Raw genomic sequence first — 20,818 nt, 5'->3', positions numbered from 1 at the left:
TGGCGCTTCTATGAACGCGCCATTTTCCGGGGTGGCTGCGGACTGCAATTTGCAGCGGGGGTGGCCCAGAAAGCTTGGGCCTCCCTGCGCTGCGGATTCCAGCCCCCAGCTGCATAGTTGTACCTGGCTGGACACAAAAACAGGGCGAAGCCCCACGTCAATTTTCTTTAAATTATTTCATGAAATAATTAAGAAAAAAAGGGCTTCCCTATATTGTTGTGTCCGGCCAGGTACAAATAGGCAGCTGGTGGTTGGGGGCAGCCCGTTCCTGCCTGCTGCACCTGACTGGACACAAATATAGTGCGAAGCCCCACGTCAATTTTTTTTTAATTATTTCATGAATTTCCTGAAATAATTAAAAAAAATTGAAGTGGGGCTTCGCACTATATTTGTGTCCAGCCAGGTACAGCAGGCAGGAACGGGCTGCCCCCAACCACCAGCTGACTATTTGTACCTGGCCGGACACAACAATATAGGGAAGGCCTTTTTTTCTTAATTATTTCATGAATTTCATGAAATAATAAAAAAAAAAGTACGTGGGGCTTCGCCCTATTTTTGTGTCCAGCCAGGTACAACTAGGCAGCTGGGGGCTGGAATCTGCAGCGCAGGGAGGCCCAAGCTTTCTGGGCCCCCCCCGCTGCAAATTGCAGTCCGCAGCCACCCCGGAAAATGGCGCGTTCATAGAAGCGCCATCTTCTGGCGCTGTACCCAACTCATCCAGGGCCCTGGTGCGGTGGCTCACTGGGTAATAAAGGGGTTAGGGCCAGCTTGGTATTATCAGCTGGCCCCAAGCCCAAAATTCATGGGGTCACGCCAGTATTAGACATGACCGCCATGAATTTCTAGTAAAGTATTTAAAAAAAACACAACACCCAGAATAAAGTCCTTTAATTGAAATAAACACACAATTCTTTATTGTTCTAAATTAAACTATACTTACCATCACGCCCATTCCAGCTGAAGCCAACGATCTCCTGCAATAAAACAAAAATAATAAACCAACCTCATCCTTACCTTTCCATGGTTCCCACGACAGCTTCAGCTCTGCTACATCGAGATGACAGGCTGGACCGCAGCAGAACGCTGCCATCCAGCTTGCCATGCCGCAGACACTGAGAAGAGCAGGCATGCTTGCGCTCCTCAGTGTCTCGCTGTGACGGCATCCAGATGAGCCGAGGTCATGTCCAATGAACTCGGCTCACCTCATGCACGTCACTGACAGCGTGGAAAATTCTCACGCTGAAGTGCTGAGTGCAGGAGAATTCTCCCACGCAGTCAGTGACGTGCATGAGGTGAGCTCATGTCCAGTGAACTCAGGTCACCTCATGCACCTCACTGACAGCGTGGGAAAATTCTCCTGCACTCAGCGCTTCAGCGTGAGAATTCTCCCACGCTGTAAGTGACGTGCATGAGGTGAGCCGAGTTCATTGGACATGACCTCGGCTCATCTTTATGCCGTCACAGAGAGACAATGTGGAGCGCAAGCAAGCCTGCTCTTCTCAGTGTCTGCGGGATGACAGGCTGAATGGCAGCGTTCTGCTGCGGTCCAGCCTGTCATCTCGATGTAGCAGAGCTGAAGCTGTCGTGGGAACCATGGAAAGGTAAGGATGAGGTTGCTTTATTATTTTATTTTTATTACAGGAGATCGTTGGCTTCAGCTGGAATGGGCGTGATGGTAAGTATGGTTTAATTTAGAACAATAAAGAATTGTGTCTTTATTTCAATTAAAGGACTTTATTCTGGGTGTTTGTGTTTTTTTTAACTTTGACTATGGGGTTAGTAATGGGGGTGTCTTATAGACGCCTCTCCATTACTAACCTGGGCTTGATGTCAGCTGGCATTATAAGCTGACATCAACCCCAGCCCTATTACCCCCTGCCACCGCACCAGGGCAGCGTGGAAGAGCGAGGCTAAGTGCCAGAATTGGCGCATCCTATGAATGCGCCATTTCTGGGGCGGCTGACGTCTGGTGTTTCTAGCCTTGGAGGGGGCCAATATTCATGGCTCCCTTCCTGGGCTATTAATATCAGCCCCCAGCTGTCTGCCTAGCCTTTGCTAGCTATTAAATTAGGGGGGACCCCACGTCATTTTTTTTGGGGGGTCCCCCATTTTAATAGCTAGTAAAGGCTATGTATTCAGCTGGGGGCTGATATTAGTAGCCTGGGAAGCTCCGTGGGTATTACCCCCTTCCCAGGCTTCAAACATCTGCCCCAGCTGTCTGCTTAACCTCCGCTAGAGCCTAAAATTAAGGGGAACCCCACGCCAATTTTTTTAATAATAAATCCTTTATTTTAATACTAAATGACAAGTACAGTAACCAACACTATCACTGTACTTCATATATATGTGACTGACATGTTTCTATCTATCTAATCTATGTGTGAAGCTCTATTCTGTCTGTTATAAATTGTCGGGTACAGATGCTGAATTGCCGGCCGGCTTTCTTAAAGAGACGGTGCATGAAAACACTATTATTTTTTTTAATAAATCGTTTACACTAAATGACAAGTACAGTAAGCAACACTGTCACTGTACTTCATATATATGTGACTGACATGTTTCTATCTATCTAATCTATGTGTGATTCTCTATTCCTTCTATTCTAAATTGTTGGGTACAGATGCTGAATTGCCGGCCGGCTTTTTTAAAGAGACAGTGCATGAAAACACTATTATTTTTTTTGATAAATCCTTTACACTAAATGACAAGTACAGTAATCAACACTGTCACTGTACTTCATATATATGTGACTGACATGTTTCTATCTATCTAATCTATGTGTGATTCTCTATTCCTTCTATTCTAAATTGTCGGGTACCACTGCTGAATTGCCGGCCGGCTTTTTAAAGAGACGGTGCATGAAAACACTATTATTTTTTTTGATAAATCCTTTACGCTAAATGACAAGTACAGTAAGCAACACTGTCACTGTACTTCATATATATGTGACTGAGATGTTTATATCTATCTAATCTATGTGTGAAGCTCTATTCTTTCGGTTCTAAATTGTCGGGTACCGGTGTATGCCGCTGCTGAATTGCCGGCTTTTCGTGTTTCACTGTGAGCACAGTTCCCATCGATTTGGGCAATCACTGTAATGCCACAACCACCATGGCTGTGGCATTACAGTGAGTGGCAGACAATCCCTGCATGATTGGTGCTCTAAATAGCACCAGACATGCAGGACACGCTTTTGGTGCACGAACAGTTATCGAACATAACCTCGAACAGCCGAATTTTTTGCAAATCGTTCGAGTTCGTCGAACAACTCGAACACCGCCCAAAACAGCTCGAATTTGAGATTGGCGAACAGTTCTAGTCGAACACCGCTCATCTCTATTAATAACTTGACCGACACACTGCAACAGAATGGAAATGGAAGCAATGTCTGATTTTGGAACAGTCTTATAGGTGATATGTCTGACAGAAAACCACAGTTTTAAATAGCAGGCCTGTAATTTACTTATTCTATTCTTTACAGACACCTAGTATAAATAGCTTCACCAACACACTGCATCTAAATGGAAGGCAGAAATGGCTGATTTTGTAGCGCTGTTGTATATGTTATACGTCTGACAGAGAACCACGGTTTTAAACAGCAGGCCTGTAGTTTACTAATACTATTCTTCACAGACACCTAGTTTGAATAGCTTGACCGACACACTGTAACAGAATGGAAAAGGAGGCCAGTATTTTGCACGTTCAGTTCGAATTTCTGGATTTTTTTTGCTGAAATACGGATCAGATCTGGCTTTATTCTGCAGTGAGAGTGTAGTGAGCTGCAGGCTCTGGCTGTTCTGTGATTATTGATATAGAGTCTGTTACAGAAGTGATTACACAGGATGATGTTGCCACCTTGTGGCCAGAGGTTGCACCTGCGCAGGGTGTGATGACAGAGAAAAAGACTGAGCCTCCTGTGTCCGGCCCTAGAGAGTCACGTGACCAAAGTGGGAAGCAGAAAAAAGCACGCGAGGAGTTTGCTGTGGGCTGTGAAAAGAGCCAGGACTGTGTGCAGGCCCTCGTGCGTGGCGCAGGAGAGACTCTCAACGGGATTTCTTTTACCTGACACCATATCCTCGGGGCCTTCCCCAGCTTCTGCACTGCTGAGGGATACAGCTATTACACTCCCTGCTACTGGAGTGTGGACTACATAAGGGATCCACCAAAGCTGCTATCCGGATCAGAGAGACTGTAAGCGGGTCCTCTGGCGAGAGGCCAAAGTATTCCCTTCCTTTCAGCGTAATTTGTTGTTCCTGTTTTTTTTTCTCCGGCTGGGACCCCTTCCTGCAAAGACAGACAGGCCTGCGACGGGGGACACATCCTTCTGGAGTAAAGGACTGGTAACGTGTGAGTAGGGACAGTGAGGGTCAGCTTATCAGTACACGTTATTACTGTGCATATTTACGGTTGTCATTTATTGTTTTTTTTCTTTGCTGTTAAAAATGTATACGAGTAAAGATACGGTTATCAAGATAGAGTCTGTGTGTGGGGATCTTGCTGGGCCAGATTATAGATACCAATGCGCGGCCTTGCCCGCGGTCACTTCATCTGGCGTAGTCGGCAGGATCTGTGACCAACAAGATTCCCACCCAGGCCATGTGTACAGTCAGAAACCCCCGCCGGTGTCTATTGTGAATCAGGTCAGGAAATTTGGCGGACGAAACTACCCTGTACCAGAGTGGGCGGAACAAGTCCGGATACTGGGGGAAATGTATAATATTGACCCTAAGACCTTGGCAGAAATGGCGGTACTGACGCTAGAGGGGGAGGCATGGACGACAGTCAGACTGGAGACGGTCAGGGGCCAGCGTACAGTAGATGATTTGGTGCGGGTGCTGGAGAACACCTATGGGCCGACCACATACCAGGGAACACTGCGACACATGTTCTTTAGACGGATGCAGCTTGAATGGGAGGATATTCCCCAATATGTGAACGCCCTTCAGGTACTCCTTGAACAAACCTGTGGAAAAGGGGAGCAACTAGCTGGTATGGCTTCTCGTGACCTGGTACTGAGAGACCAATTTGTAATAGGACTGAGAGACCAGTATCTTAACCGCACGTTACAGGACTTGATCCGGATTACTTTTGCTGAAGTCAAACAGGAAGCCATAGAACGTTCAAGGGGACCTGTCATGGATGTGGAGATTCAAGGTGCTGCGTGCAGATCCATATCTGACATTAAAAATCCGAACAGTGACACGGAAGACCTGAAACAGATGGTAGCAGACTTACAGAGACAGATATTACAGTTAACATTAGACCGACAGGGAGACCAGCGAAGATTGCCTAGTCGTCCCGTGGGACAGTGTTGGTCATGCGGTGATCCTCGCCATAGGGCAAATCGTTGTCCTCAACACTTCCCTCCGCAACAACCTCCGTCGCACCAACGAACAAACCCTCAGTCACCCCAGCGAAGGGAATTTCGATCAGACCAGCGAATTGAACCCCAGCCATATCCACAAGCAGAGCTACCACGCCGGGCCTCACCACAATGGCCGCCGTTAAACTAGACACCCCTGCAGCTGAGGCTCGCGCAGCAGGGGAGGCCAAGGAGAGGGGTGTGGAAAAACAGAGCCGATGGCGGAGTGCTCTTGCCTCGAATAGCCCGACACTTGAAGTTGTCCTGGAAGGAATTGCCGTACAGAGACTGATGGACACTGAGTCACAAGTGACCACGATCTCTGAACAGTTTTACGAAAATTACCTCAAACCAAGAACTGCTCGTGACCCAGACACCGCCATTAAGATTATTGCGGCTAATAATCTACCCATTCCAGTGACCGGAGTTGCTTGGATGGACACAAAGGCCTGCGGACAGGACTTAGGGAAACGAGGGATTGTCATCGTCAAGGAAGGTTTCGGCTCCGAGACCCCAGTGATAGTTGGAATGAACATTTTGAAAGACCTGGATCTTATGCTGTTGACAAGAAAAGGACCCAAATACTGGCAGAAAGTCACCAAACATAAGCCTACTCGTCTGGCGTTCCAGCGCGTAATCCGGACCGTTGGACTTCAACAGATGGCAGAGGAACAACTACCCCTAGCCGCCATTACGGTGCCACGCCGTACCCGGATTACTTTGCCCGCTGAAAAAGAGACAGTCATTTCCTTACCCCTTAACACCCAGCAACAACTTGAGGGGGTTGAAGTGTTGATCGAGCCGAGGACCCCAAGTGGGAGTAAGCTAAACCCACTAGTTGCTCGCACTCTAGCCGTCGTGAGGAACGGGAGAGTCCCTGTCAGGCTAAACAACACCGCAGACGTAGGCCTAGCCCTTGAAGCCGGCACTCAACTTGCCCGGGTATATGCTCTACCCACGGAAGTGAATCCCATTGGGCCCCTAGAATTCACCCCGTCTACAGAAGGCGACTGTACAGTAACCGTCTCAGCCATAAACGCTCAAGTAGACGATGAAGACATTGGGCGAAAACTACGGGAAAAAGTGCAGCTAGACACGTCTCAGTACACCAAACAAGAAGTGTCTCAAGTGGAGGAACTCCTGCGGGAACACCAAGACTCCTTTGCAAAGCATGACACAGACTTTGGGTGTACCACCAGTATCCAGCACGAGATACCCACGGGCGATACCCCCCCTATCCGCGAGAGGTACCGGCAGATACCACCTCAGCAATACCAGGAGGTGAAAAGCCTGTTAGAATCCATGCTACGCACCGGAGTGGTACGTGAAAGCCAGAGCTCGTGGGCTGCACCCGTGGTGATAGTCAAGAAGAAAGATGGTTCCCTAAGGTTTTGCGTGGACTACCGTAGGCTGAACGCTTGCACTATCCGGGACTCATATCCACTTCCTCGGATCGAAGAGTCACTGACCGCCCTGAAGAAGGCCAAATATTTTTCGTCCCTAGACCTGGCCAGTGGATATTGGCAGGTTCCAATGAGTGAGAAGGACAGGGAAAAGACCGCCTTCATCCTTCCCATGGGCCTGTATGAGTTCGACCGGATGCCGTTCGGCTTGAATAACGCACCGGGGACCTTTCAGAGACTAATGGAACGCTGTCAGGGGGACTTCAACTTTGAGTTTACGCTGATATACCTTGACGACATCGTGGTATACTCCGCCACCTTTGAGGATCATCTTCACAAGCTTGGCCAAGTGTTCCAGCGCTTGAGGAGACACGGCTTGAAGTTGAAGCCCAGCAAGTGCCATCTGTTCCAGCAGGAAATCGAGTACTTGGGCCACCGGATCTCGGCCGAAGGCGTCCAGCCCTCTCCGGAGAAGATAGCAGCCGTTCAAGAGTGGCCGCAGCCAACTACCGTCAAAGAAGTCCGGGCTTTTCTGGGGCTAGCAGGCTACTACCGTCGGTTTGTCAAGGACTTTGCTCGGCTTGCTGAACCACTGCATGAGGTTCTCCGAGGGACCGCAAACAGCCCCAGAGGACGACGCATCAGTTGGGGGCATGACCGAGAAAAATCCTTTCAGGCACTTAAGGCTGCTCTAACATCACCCCCTGTTCTGGCATATGCAGACTACACATTACCGTTTCAGTTGCACAACGACGCCAGCCTTCAAGGTCTAGGGGCGGTCCTCTCTCAAGTTCAAGATAATAAAGAACGCGTGATAGCCTATGCCAGTAGGTCTCTCCGTGACACCAAAAAGAATCCCGTCAACTACAGCTCCTTCCGCTTGGAACTCCTGGCTCTGACTTGGGCTATGACGGAGAAATTTGCTGGCTATCTGACAGGAGCGGAAGTGCTGGTCATGACGGACAACAATCCTCTTGCCCACCTAGAGAATGCCAAACTAGGGGCAATGGAACAGCGCTGGATGGCCAGGCTCTCTAGATTCCAGTACAAAATTAAATACAGAGCGGGGAATGAGAATCAGAATGCTGACAGCCTGTCTAGAGTGACATCATCCCCGCCAGTGGGGGACCAGGATGAAGAGTTGGAGGAAGATGAGATGCCTGACTTTGCCCGGCTCGCAAAGCAAATAGAAGATAACCGCCAGTATGCTGTAGGAGGGATTGAAGCCGTAGTGGGTTCTCCCCTGTCCCAGCAAGAATGGGCCAAGCTTCAAGATCGAGATCCCGAGCACGTCTTACTGAAACAGTATGTGAATAAACAAGAGAAACCGCCCTCCGAAGTGCGAGCCCGACTATCGACCGGAGCCTTGGCTCTGCTTGCCCAGTGGGATCGGCTGATCATGAAAGATGGAGTCCTGTGTCGCAGGGCCCTTTTATCCCATATGCTGGAGGAGTGTTTGCAGATTGTCGTCCCGGTGCAGTTGGCCCATGAGATGGTGGGCGAAGCTCACAGAAGGAACGGCCACTTCGGCATAGACAAGACCCTCCGGTGGACCCAGCAGTTCATTTTTTATCCGGGGCTCCGTAAGTTGGTTGAAAACGTCTGTCAAGCATGCCGTACCTGTGAATTCCACAAGTCCGCGGAGCAGCGTGCCCCCGTCCAGACTATTAAGACGTCGAGGCCCCTCGAGCTGTTGATGGTGGACTATCTATTGATCGGAACGGCGAATAGTGGCTACCAGTACTGTCTGGTGATGGTGGACCACTTCACGAAATTCGCTGTCGCTGTTGCTACGAAGGATCAGACTGCTGAATCAGCTGCACAGGCTATCTGTCAGCAATTCGTTCAGGTCTACGGGTGTCTGGAGCGGCTACACTCTGATCAGGGGGCTTGTTTCGAAGGGCGAGTCATTGAAGAACTCCAACTGATGTATGGAATCAAGAAGTCCAGGACCACCCCTTACCATCCACAAGGGAATGGCGCATGTGAACGCTTTAACCGGACCCTCTTACAACTGATCCGGACTTTGGCTGAAGACAAAAAGCCCGACTGGCCTCGATTCCTCCCGGAACTGCTGTGGGCCTATAATAATCAGGTCCATTCCGTCACCGGATACACCCCATACACCCTTCTCTTTGGCCGTCCAGGCAAAGACATCCATGAGTTGCAACTGTCTAGCTCCGAAGAAGATACCTGTGGTACCTATCCTTCCTGGCTACAAACACACCGCCAGAGAATGGAGACTGTCTACCGGCTAGTAGGCCGACAAATCCAGGATCAAGTGCACGCTGACCCACTTCCGGTACAAGAAGACCCACTGAATGCAGGTCAACTGGTCCTAGTCCGAATAAAGAAGCCGCAAGGGAAGCTCCGGCCCAAGTGGGAGACCGAAGTCTATCGAGTAATTGGACAGCCGTACCCCGGCAGCCCCGTCTATCGAGTGCAGGGCGAAGACAGCGGCAGCATCCGAACTTTGCACCGTAATATGTTGCGCCCCTGCCGTTCCCAGCCTGACTCCCCTACTGTGATACCTAGAGAGATGGATATCACTAATACTGTCGGAGACACTGACCCCGGGGATGTAGAGACTGAATGCATGCCTACCCCTGTCCGTCCGACTGACGCACTTGAACCGATTACCTCCTCTACTGACATGTCGACTGGGAAAGAGAGTGGGGTGACTGATAGGAGAGAGGGGATCCAACCCGTTAGGCGGACAACGAGGACCACTACAGGGGTACCTCCAGGACAGTCCTACAGAGACCAATATGTGTGGCCCTCTTCCCAGCCACCCCCTGTCACATCCACAGCCATCGCCACCCTGGAGCCGGTCGTTGACAGGGACTGCCAACCTTTGAGTGGGGGAGCGTGTAGTGAACTGGCAGGCTCTGGCTGTTCTGTGATTATTGATATAGAGTCTGTTACAGAAGTGATTACACAGGATGATGTTGCCACCTTGTGGCCAGAGGTTGCACCTGCGCAGGGTGTGATGACAGAGAAAAAGACTGAGCCTCCTGTGTCCGGCCCTAGAGAGTCACGTGACCAAAGTGGGAAGCAGAAAAAAGCGCGCGAGGAGTTTGCTGTGGGCTGTGAAAAGAGCCAGGACTGTGTGCAGGCCCTCGTGCGTGGCGCAGGAGAGACTCTCAACGGGATTTCTTTTACCTGACACCATATCCTCGGGGCCTTCCCCACCTTCTGCACTGCTGAGGGATACAGCTATTACACTCCCTGCTACTGGAGTGTGGACTACATAAGGGATCCACCAAAGCAGCTATCCGGATCAGAGAGACTGTAAGCGGGTCCTCTGGCGAGAGGCCGAAGTATTCCCTTCCTTTCAGCGTAATTTGTTGTTCCTGTTTTTTTTTCTCCAGCTGGGACCCCTTCCTGCAAAGACAGACAGGCCTGCGACGGGGGACACATCCTTCTGGAGTAAAGGACTGGTAACGTGTGAGTAGGGACAGTGAGGGTCAGCTTATCAGTACACGTTATTACTGTGCATATTTACGGTTGTCATTTATTGTTTTTTTCTTTGCTGTTAAAAATGTATACGAGTAAAGATACGGTTATCAAGATAGAGTCTGTGTGTGGGGATCTTGCTGGGCCAAATTATAGATACCAATGCGCGGCCTTGCCCGCGGTCACTTCAAGAGCAAGCAAATGGAGCAGAGAAATGGTGTACTCTGAATTTCTTTTTAAGAAAAAAACCAGGATTAAGATAAAAAAAAAATGTGCCCTGGCCCCTGAAATCTGGGGCTATGTCTACAAATATATGTTATTATTATTACAAACAGGATGTTCAATGGACCCTCTTGTGCTGTATCATACACTGCAGTCTGCCACATACACTGCCTGCCTGCCTAACACTGATTATATGCAGCTGGATTAGTCCTCAGAAGGACTGTTAGTTCAGATGGATATATATATATACAGTATAGACCAAAAGTTTGGACACACCTTCTCATTTAAAGATTTTTCTGTATTTTCATGACTATGAAAATTGTACATTCACACTGAAGGCATCAAAACTATGAATTAACACATGTGGAATTATATACTTAACAAAAAAGTGTGAAACAACTGAAAATATGTCTTATATTCTAGGTTCTTCAAAGTAGCCACCTTTTGCTTTGATGACTGCTTTGCACACTCTTGGCATTCTCTTGATGAGCTTCAAGAGGTAATCACCGGAAATGGTCTTCCAACAATCTTGAAGGAGTTCCCAGAGATGCTTAGCACTTGTTGGCCCTTTTGCCTTCACTCTGCGGTCCAGCTCACCCCAAACCATCTCGATTGGGTTCAGGTCTGGTGACTGTGGAGGCCAGGTCATCTGGCGTAGCACCCCATTACTCTCCTTCTTGGTCAAATAGCCCTTACACAGCCTGGAGGTGTGTTTGGGGTCATTGTCCTGTTGAAAAATAAATGATGGTCCAACTAAACGCAAACCGGATGGAATAGCATGCCGCTGCAAGATGCTGTGGTAGCCATGCTGGTTCAGTATGCCTTCAATTTTGAATAAATCCCCAACAGTGTCACTAGCAAAGCACCCCCACACCATCACATCTCCTCCTCCATGCTTCATGGTGGGAACCAGGCATGTAGAGTCCATCCGTTCACCTTTTCTGCGTCGCACAAAGACACGGTGGTTGCAACCAAAGATCTCAAATTTGATCTCATCTGACCAAAGCACAGATTTCCACTGGTCTAATGTCCATTCCTTGTGTTCTTTAGCCCAAACAAGTCTCTTCTGCTTGTTGCTTGTCCTTAGCAGTGGTTTCCTAGCAGCTATTTTACCATGAAGGCCTGCTGCACAAAGTCTCCTCTTAACAGTTGTTGAAGAGATGTGTCTGCTGCTAGAACTCTGTGTGGCATTGATCTGGTCTCTAATCTGAGCTGCTGTTAACCTGCGATTTCTGAGGCTGGTGAATCGGATAAACTTATCCTCAGAAGCAGAGGTGACTCTTGGTCTTCCTTTCCTGGGGCAGTCCTCATGTGAGCCAGTTTCTTTGTAGTTCTTGATGGTTTTTGCAACTGCACTTGGGGACACTTTCAAAGTTTGCCCAATTTTTCGCACTGACTGACCTTCATTTCTTAAAGTAATGATGGCCACTCGTTTTTCTTTACTTAGCTGCTTTTTTCTTGCCATAATACAAATTCTAATAGTCTATTCAGTAGGACTATCAGCTGTGTATCCACCAGACTTCTGCACAACACAACTGATGGTCCCAACCCCATTTATAAGGCAAGAAATCCCACTTATTAAACCTGACAGGGCACACCTGTGAAGTGAAAACCATTTCCGGTGACTACCACTTGAAGCTCATCAAGAGAATGCCAAGAGTGTGCAAAGCAGTCATCAAAGTAAAAGGTGGCTACTTTGAAGAACCTAGAATATAAGACATATTTTCAGTTGTTTCACACTTTTTTGTTAAGTATATAATTCCACATGTGTTAATTCATAGTTTTGATGCCTTCAGTGTGAACGTACAATTTTCAAAGTTATGAAAATACAGAAAAATCTTGAAATTAGAAGGTGTGTCCAAACTTTTGGTCTGTACTGTATATGTTGTGGAATACCTTTACTAACAGGACATCAATGGACCCTCTTGTGCTGTATCATGCACTGCAGTCTGCCACATACACTCCCGTCAGCCACATACACTGCCTGACTGCCTAGCACTGATTATATGTAGCTGGATAAGTCCTCAGAAGGACTGTTAGTTCAGATGTATATATATATATATATATATATATATATATATATATATATATACAGTACAGACCAAAAGTTTGGACACACCTTCTCATTTAAAGATTTTTCTGTATTGTCATGACTATGAAAATTGTACATTCACACTGAAGGCATCAAAACTATGAATTAACACGTGCAATTATATACTTAACAAAAAAGTGTGAAACAACTGAAAATATGTCTTATATTCTAGGTTCTTCAAAGTAGCCACCTTTTGCTTTGATGACTGCCTTGCACACTCTTGGCATTCTCTTGATGAGCTTCAAAAGGCAGTCATTAGAAATGGTCTTCCAACAATCTTGAAGGAGTTCCCAGAGATGCTTAGCACTTGTTGGCCCTTTTGCCTTCACTCTGCGGTCCAGCTCACCCCAAACCATCTTGATTGGGTTCAGGTCTGGTGACTGTGGAGGCCAGGTCATCTGGCTTAGCACCCCATCACTCTCGTTCTTGGCCAAATAGCCCTTACACAGCCTGGAGGTGTGTTTGGAGTTATTGTCCTGTTGAAAAATAAATGATGGTCCAACTAAACGCAAACCGGATGGAATAGCATGCCGCTGCAAGATGCTGTGGAAGCCATGCTGGTTCAGTATGCCTTCAATTTTGAATAAATCCCCAACAGTGTCACCAGCAAAGCACCCCCACACCATCACACCTCCTCCTCCATGCTTCACAGTGGGAACCAGGCATGTAGAGTCCATCCGTTCACCTTTTCTGCGTCGCACAAAGACATGGTGGTTGGAACCAAAGATCTCAAATTTGGACTCTTCAGATCAAAGCACAGATTCCCACTGGTCTAATGTCCATTCCTTGTGTTCTTTAGCCCAAACAAGTCTCTTCTGCTTGCTGCCTGTCTTTAGCAGTGGTTTCCTAGCAGCTATTTTACCATGAAGGCCAGCTGCACAAAGTCTCAACTTAACAGTTGTTGAAGAGATGTGTCTGCTGCTCGAACTTTGTGTATATACAGTACAGACCAAAAGTTTGGACACACCTTCTTATTTAAAGATTTTTCTGTATTTTCATGACTATGAAAATTGTACATTCACACTGAAGGCATCAAAACTATGAATTAACACATGTGGAATTATATACTTAACAAAAAAGTGTGAAACAACTGAAAATATGTCTTATATTCTAGGTTTTTCAAAGTAGCCACCTTTTGCTTTGATGACTGCTTTGCACACTCTTGGCATTCTCTTGATGAGGTTCAAGAGGTAGTCACCGGAAATAGTTTTCACTTCGCTGGTGTGCCCTGTCAGGTTTAATAAGTGGGATTTCTTGCTTATAAATGGGGTTGGGACCATCAGTTGTGTTGTGCAGAAGTCTGGTGGATACACAGCTGATAGTACTACTGAATAGACTGTTAGAATTTGTATTATGGCAAGAAAAAAGCAGCTAAGTAAAGAAAAACGAGTGGCCATCATTACTTTAAGAAATGAAGGTCAGTCAGTCCGAAAAATTGGGCAAACTTTGAAAGTTTCCCCAAGTGCAGTTGCAAAAACCATCAAGCGCTACAAAGAAACTGGCTCACATGAGGACCATCCCAGGAATGGAAGACCAAGAGTCACCTCTGCTTCTGAGGATAAGTTTATCCGAGTCACCAGCCTCAGAAATCGCAGGTTAACAGCAGCTCAGATTAGAGACCAGGTCAATGCCACACAGAGTTCTAGCAGCAGACACATCTCTTCAACAACTGTTAAGAGGAGACTTTGTGCAGCAGGCCTTCATGGTAAAAAAGCTGCTTGGAAACCACTGCTAAGGACAGGCAACAAGCAGAAGAGACTTGTTTGGGCTCAAGAACACAAGGAATGGACATTAGACCAGTGGAAATCTGTGCTTTGGTCTGATGAGTCCAAATTTGAGATCTTTGGTTCCAACCACCGTGTCTTTGTGCAATGCAGAAAAGGTGAACAGATAGACTCTACATGCCTGATTCCCGCCGTGAAGCATGGAGGAGGAGGTGTGATGGTGTGGGGGTGCTTTGCTGGTGACTCTGTTGGGGATTTATTCAAAATTGAAGGCATACTGAACCAGCATGGCTACCACAGTATCTTGCAGCGGCTTGCTATTCCATCTGGTTTGCGTTTAGTTGGACCATCATTTATTTTTCAACAGGACAGTGACCCCAAACACACCTCCTGGCTGTGTAAGGGCAATTTGACCAAGAAGGAGAGTGATGGGGTGCTCCGCCAGATGACCTGGCCTCCACAGTCACCAGACCTGAGCCCAATCAAGATGGTTTGGGGTGAGCTGGACTGCAGAATGAAGGCAAAAGGGCCAACAAGTGCTAAGCATCTCTGGGAACTCCTTCAAGATTGTTGGAAGACCATTTCCGGTGACTACCTCTTGAAGCTCATCAAGAGAATGCCATGAGTGTACAAAGCTGTCATCAAAGCAAAAGGTGGCTACTTTGAAGAACCTAGAATATAAGACATATTTTCAGTTGTTTCACACTTTTTTGTTAAGTATATAAATCCACATGTGTTAATTCATAGTTTTGATGCCTTCAGTGTGAATGTACAATTTTCATAGTCAAGAAAATACTGAAAAATCTTTAAATGAGAAGGTGTGTCCAAACTTTTGGTCTGTACTGTATATAATCGTCTAATTCTGTCTGTTTGTAATGGAAATCACACGTCGCTGATTGGTCGTGCCAGCCGCCAGTGACCAATCAGCCACAGGCGCCGTCCGGCCGCGAATTGGCGTGGGATTTGAACCACGCTTCACTGATTGGTCACGCCCGGATGGCCGCGACTAAATTAACCCCCCAATGTATCCCCCCGGGCCCCTAATGAATTTCGTAAATACCTCATGTTGCCAATACTGTCTGTGCACGGCGCTATCGCTGACCGCGCTCAGGCAGCACGTGACCCCCGGCTGCAGCCGGCTCTTGCTTCCGCTTCCGTCACAACTATTTGCAGCTTCAGCCAGGGGTTTCCTGTTCCGCGTTCCACGGTGAGTGACGGGTTGTGGGCGGGGGTATCCCTCATTGCGTTACACCCGGCATCCACCGCGCACTCTCTCAATGAATGGGCGAGCGGTGGATGCTGGGTGTGACACGATGGGGGATAACCCCGCCTACAACCTGTCACTCACCATGGAACGCGGAACAGGAGTGTCACATGCTGCCTGTGCGCGGTCAGCGATAGCGCCGCGCACAGGCAGTATTGGCAACATGAGGTGTTTACAAAATTTATTAGGGGCCCGGGGGGATACATTTGGGGTTAATTTAAAGTAGTGGACATCCCCTTTAAACCCCGCTTCGCTGATTTGTTGCGCCCGGCCAGCTGCGACCAATCATAGATATTGGCGTGGAATTTAACCCCCAGTCACAGCGCGACGTAGTTCAGTCTGAACACGTTCTGTCAGTCACAGTGCCACATAGTTCAGTCACGTTTACTGAACAAGTTCTGTCAGTCACAGTGCCACGTAGTTCAGTCACGTTTATTGAACAAGTTCTGTCACGTTTACTGAACACGTTCTGTCAGTCACAGCGCAACGTAGTTCACTCACGTTTACTGAATACGTTCTGTCAGTCATAATGCCATGTAGTTCAGTCACGTTTACTGGACAAGTTCTGTCAGTCACAGTGCCACGTAGTTCACTCACAATTAATGAACAAGTTCTATCAGTCAGTCACAGTGCCACATAGTTCAGTCACGTTTACTGAATAAGTTCTGTCAGTCACAGTGCCACGTAGTTCAGTCACGATTACTGAACAAGTTCTGTCACAGTGCGACGTAGTTCAGTCACATTTACTGGACAAGTTCTGTCAGTCATAATGCCACGCAGTTCAGTCACGTTTATTGGACAAGTTCTGTCAGTCACAGTGCCACGCAGTTCAGTCACGTTAACTGAACAAGTTCTGTCAGTTCTGTCAGTCACAGTGCCACGTAGTTCAGGCACATTTACTGGAGAAGTTCTGTCAGTCACAGTACCACGTAGTTCAGTCACGTTTACTGAACAAGTTCTGTCAGTCACAGTGCCACGTAGTTCACTCACGTTTACTGAACAAGTTCTGTCAGTCACAGTGTCACGTAGTTCAGTCACATTTGCTGAACAAGTTCTGTCAGTCACAGTGCCACGTAGTTCAGTCACGTTTACTGAACAAGTTCTGTCAGTCACAGTGCGACATAGTTCAGTCACGTTTACTGAACAAGTTCTGTCAGTCACAGTGCCACGTAGTTCAGTCACTTTTACTGAACAAGTTCTGTCAGTCACAGTGCCACGTAGTTCACTCACGTTTACTGAACAAGTTCTGTCAGTCACAGTGTCACGTAGTTCACTAACGTTTACTGAACACGTTCTGTCAGTCACAGCGCACTGAACAGATACTTCTTTACTGTACGCTATCATGATTTATGCTTCCTGTCTTCCAATGAGAAAATACGCCAATGAGGATGACAGAATAAACTACATACATATTCTAGAAACCCGATGTGTTAGAATCGGGCCACCATCTAATATATATATAATCAGCTAAGCGTCCCTCTGTCTGAAGCCTTTATAGAATGTGCATGCACGGTGTGCAGTCTGGCTCCGGATAGAAGACCGCATCGAGCCGTTACAGGTAAGAGGAGTGTATGGCGCCAGAGATGACGGTATGCGTAAACACTGAACGCATACCGCGATCTCCGGCGCCATACTTACATACTTGCCTGACCAAGAGGAGCGTTGCCACAGCGCCTCTCTTCTGGCCAGAGAACAGGGGAAGAGTGAAGGCATTGGAATTGGCGCATGCGCATAGCGCTATCCGGCGCAATTTTACTGAAGACACATTTACAGTGTGTCCTCAGCAAAATGGAGCCAGACAGCGTGGTGCTCCGGTGCCGCACTCCTGCCCCAGCCTCCGACAGAAGAGGACACAGCAGCGCTGGATCACAGGGAAGAAAGGTGAGTATAAGTGTTTTTTTTTTTTTTTTTATGTGTGCAGAGGATACCATGTATACCAGGATTAAGGGGATGAGGGGTACCATGCATACCAGGATTGGGGGATGAGGGGTTCCATGCATACCAGGATTGGGGGTTGAGGGGTACCATGCATACCTGGATTGGGGGATGAGGGGTACCATTCATACCAGGACTGGTGTGTGAGGGGACCACGCATACCAGGATTGGGGGATGAGGGGACCATGCATACCAGGATTGGAGGAGAGGGGACCATGCATACTAAGATTGAGGAGGCCACGTATACCAGGATTGGGGGATGAGGGGTACCATACATACCAGGATTGAGGGATGAGGGGTACCATACATACCAGGATTGGGGGATGACGGGGGCCATGCATACCAGGGTTGGGGGTGAGAGGAACACACATACCAGGAATGGGGGATGAGGGGTGCCATGCATAGCTGGATTGGGGATGAGGGGCCATGCATACCAGAATTTGGGGTGAAGGGACCATGCATAGCAGGATTGGGGGTGAGGGTACCACGCATACCAGGATTGGGGGATGAGAGGTACCACGCATACCAGGATTGGGGGATGAGGGGTACCATGCATACCGGGATTGGGGATGAGGGGTACCATACATACCAGGATTGGGGGGTGAGGGGGCCACACATACTAGGATTGGGGGATGAGAGGGCTACACTTACCAGGATTGGGGGATGAGGGGGCCACACAAACCAGGATTGGGGGATGAGAGGGCCACACATACCAGGATTGGGGGATGAGGGGGCCACACATACCAGGATTGGGGGGGTGAGGGAACCATACATACCAGGAATAGGGGATGAGGGGACCATGCATACCAGGATTGGGGGTGAGGGGACCATGCATACCAGGATTGAGGGATGAGGGGACCATGCATACCAGGATTGAGGGATGAGGGGGCCATGCATACCAGGAATGGGGGATGAGGGAGCCATGCATACCATGCAGCAGCCCCCCCCCTTTCTGCCTGATTCCAGGGTAGACAGTGACGAGCATAGCGGCGTCAGGTCTTATATAGACCTGATGATGCTGTGCTGCCAGCCAATCACTGTAATGCCCACAACCAACATGGCTACGGCATTACAGTGCATGGCAGGCAATCTTTGCATGTTCATTGGCTCTCGAAAGAGTGCCAAACATGCAGTGAGGGGACTGGAGTTCCCGCCCAAGCAACCCGGAAATACTTGCCGAGAGCCGAGCTTGTCGAGCACAGTGATGCTCGGGCGAGTACCAAGCAGTCGCGAGCACGTTTGCTCATCACTAGTCAACATACCTCTGATGTGACCCTACCAAAGGACGATTTTAGACAAAGTGGGGCCCTGTGCCAAAGTTTAAAGTGGGGCTCCAAATTCAAACATATTGCACCACCTCACACAAAGATTTAGGTTGCATTTACACAGCTGAGTTCACGCCGTTAAAGAAGCACGACCACCAATATTCAAGTCGTTTCAAGCCTGAGTACCTGCCCCTTTACAGAGCTTGACGAAGAATGATGGTATATCAAGCTGTCCCCGTACATATCTTGTCAGCAGCACATCTGCAGCTTGCAATGGGCAATGTGCTGCTGAAAAACACATTGTATAGGTTACCCACATATAAATATATTTGTATATATATATATATATATATATATATATATATGTATATATATATATATATGTATATACATAGCATACACACATGCATACACAGAGCAGATACATACAGATACAGATACATGCATACATGGAGCACCTACCGTATTTTTCAGACTATATGCACCGGACCATAAGACGCACCTAGGTTTTAGAGGAGGAAAATAGAAAAAAATGAAGCAAAAAATGTGGTCATGATGCACTGTTAAGGGGGAAGGGGTCTACTGCTGACACTGGTATAGGGTAATGTCCACCAATTCTGATAATATCCCCCATCCTGGTATGTATGCCCCCAGTTTCCATTATATGTGGCCCCATCCCCTTCCTGGTATGCATGGCACCCCTCCATCCTGGTATGCATGGCTCCCCTCATCCTTATACTGGTATGCATGGCACCCCTTATCCCTATCCTGGTATGCATGGCACCCCTCATCCCTATCCTGGTATGCATGGCACCTCTCATCCTTATTCTGGTATGCATGGCACCCCTCATCCTTATCCTGGTATGCATGGCACCCCTCATCCCTATCCAGGTATGCATGGCACCACTCATCCCTATCCTGGAATGCATGGCACCCATCATTCCTATCCTGGTATGCATGGCACCCCTCATCCCTATCCTGGTATGCATGGCACCCCTCATCCCTATCCTGGTATGCATGGCACCCCTCATCCCTATCCTGGTATGCATGACATCTCTCATCCTTATCCTGTTATGCATGGCACCCCTCATCCATATCCTGGTATGCATGGCCCCCTCATCCTTATACTAGTATGTATGATCCCCCTCATCCTGGTATGTATGGCCCCCTCATCCTTATCCTGGCATGTATGATCTCCCTCATCCTTATCCTGGTATGTATGGCCCCCTCATCCTTATCCTGACATGCATGGCACCCCTCATCCCTATCTTGGTATGCATGGAACCCCTCATACTTATCCTGGTATGCATGGCTCCCTCATCCTTATACTGGTATGTGTGATCCCCCTCATCCTTGTCCTGGTATGTATGACCCCCTCATTCTTATCCTGGTATGTATTCCCCTTCATCCTTATCCCAGTATGTATGGCCCCCTCATCCTTATCCTGGTATGTATGGCCCCCTCATACTTTTCCTGGTATGCATGGTCCCCCTAATCCCCATCACGCTGAACATAAAAAAATTAACACTCCTACTTACCTTCCTTCTCTCTCCTTCAGCGCTGCGTCCTGTCTGCCCACACTGATCTCGCCATAAGAGCAGTGATGCCATGCTCGGCTCACAGGAAGAGATCGGCTGCCCGAAGTCACTGATCCCCACGCCAGGACTGTGTCGCTGGGTGTGCCCACTGTTAAAGGGCATGAATATTCACCCCCTCTCGTGGGGAGCAGTGAATATTCATTTTCTTTAGCAGTGGGGACAGTGTAGGCTGCAGAAGGCGGCTGCTGCCTCCTGTTCCCCGCTCCTCCGCCGCTGCCGCTCCCCCCACACAGTATGTATATATACCCCCAACATTCGGACTATAAGACGCACCCTTCATTTTCCTCCAAAATTTTGGAGGAAAAAAGTGCATCTTATAGTCCGAAAAATACGGTACATACAGACACATGCATACGTGGAGAACCTACATGCAGACACATGCATACATGAAGTACTTACTGTACTTATTGTACATAGACACATGCATACACGGAGCACCTGAATACAGACACATGCATAGACTGAGCACCTACATACAGAAACATACTACACAGATC

This window comes from Phyllobates terribilis, unplaced genomic scaffold (assembly GCF_046119375.1).
Source record: "Phyllobates terribilis strain yellow unplaced genomic scaffold, ASM4611937v1 Scaffold_1__5_contigs__length_1240528914, whole genome shotgun sequence".
Lineage (NCBI taxonomy): Eukaryota > Metazoa > Chordata > Amphibia > Anura > Dendrobatidae > Phyllobates > Phyllobates terribilis.
This window is presented reverse-complemented; position numbering follows the sequence as displayed.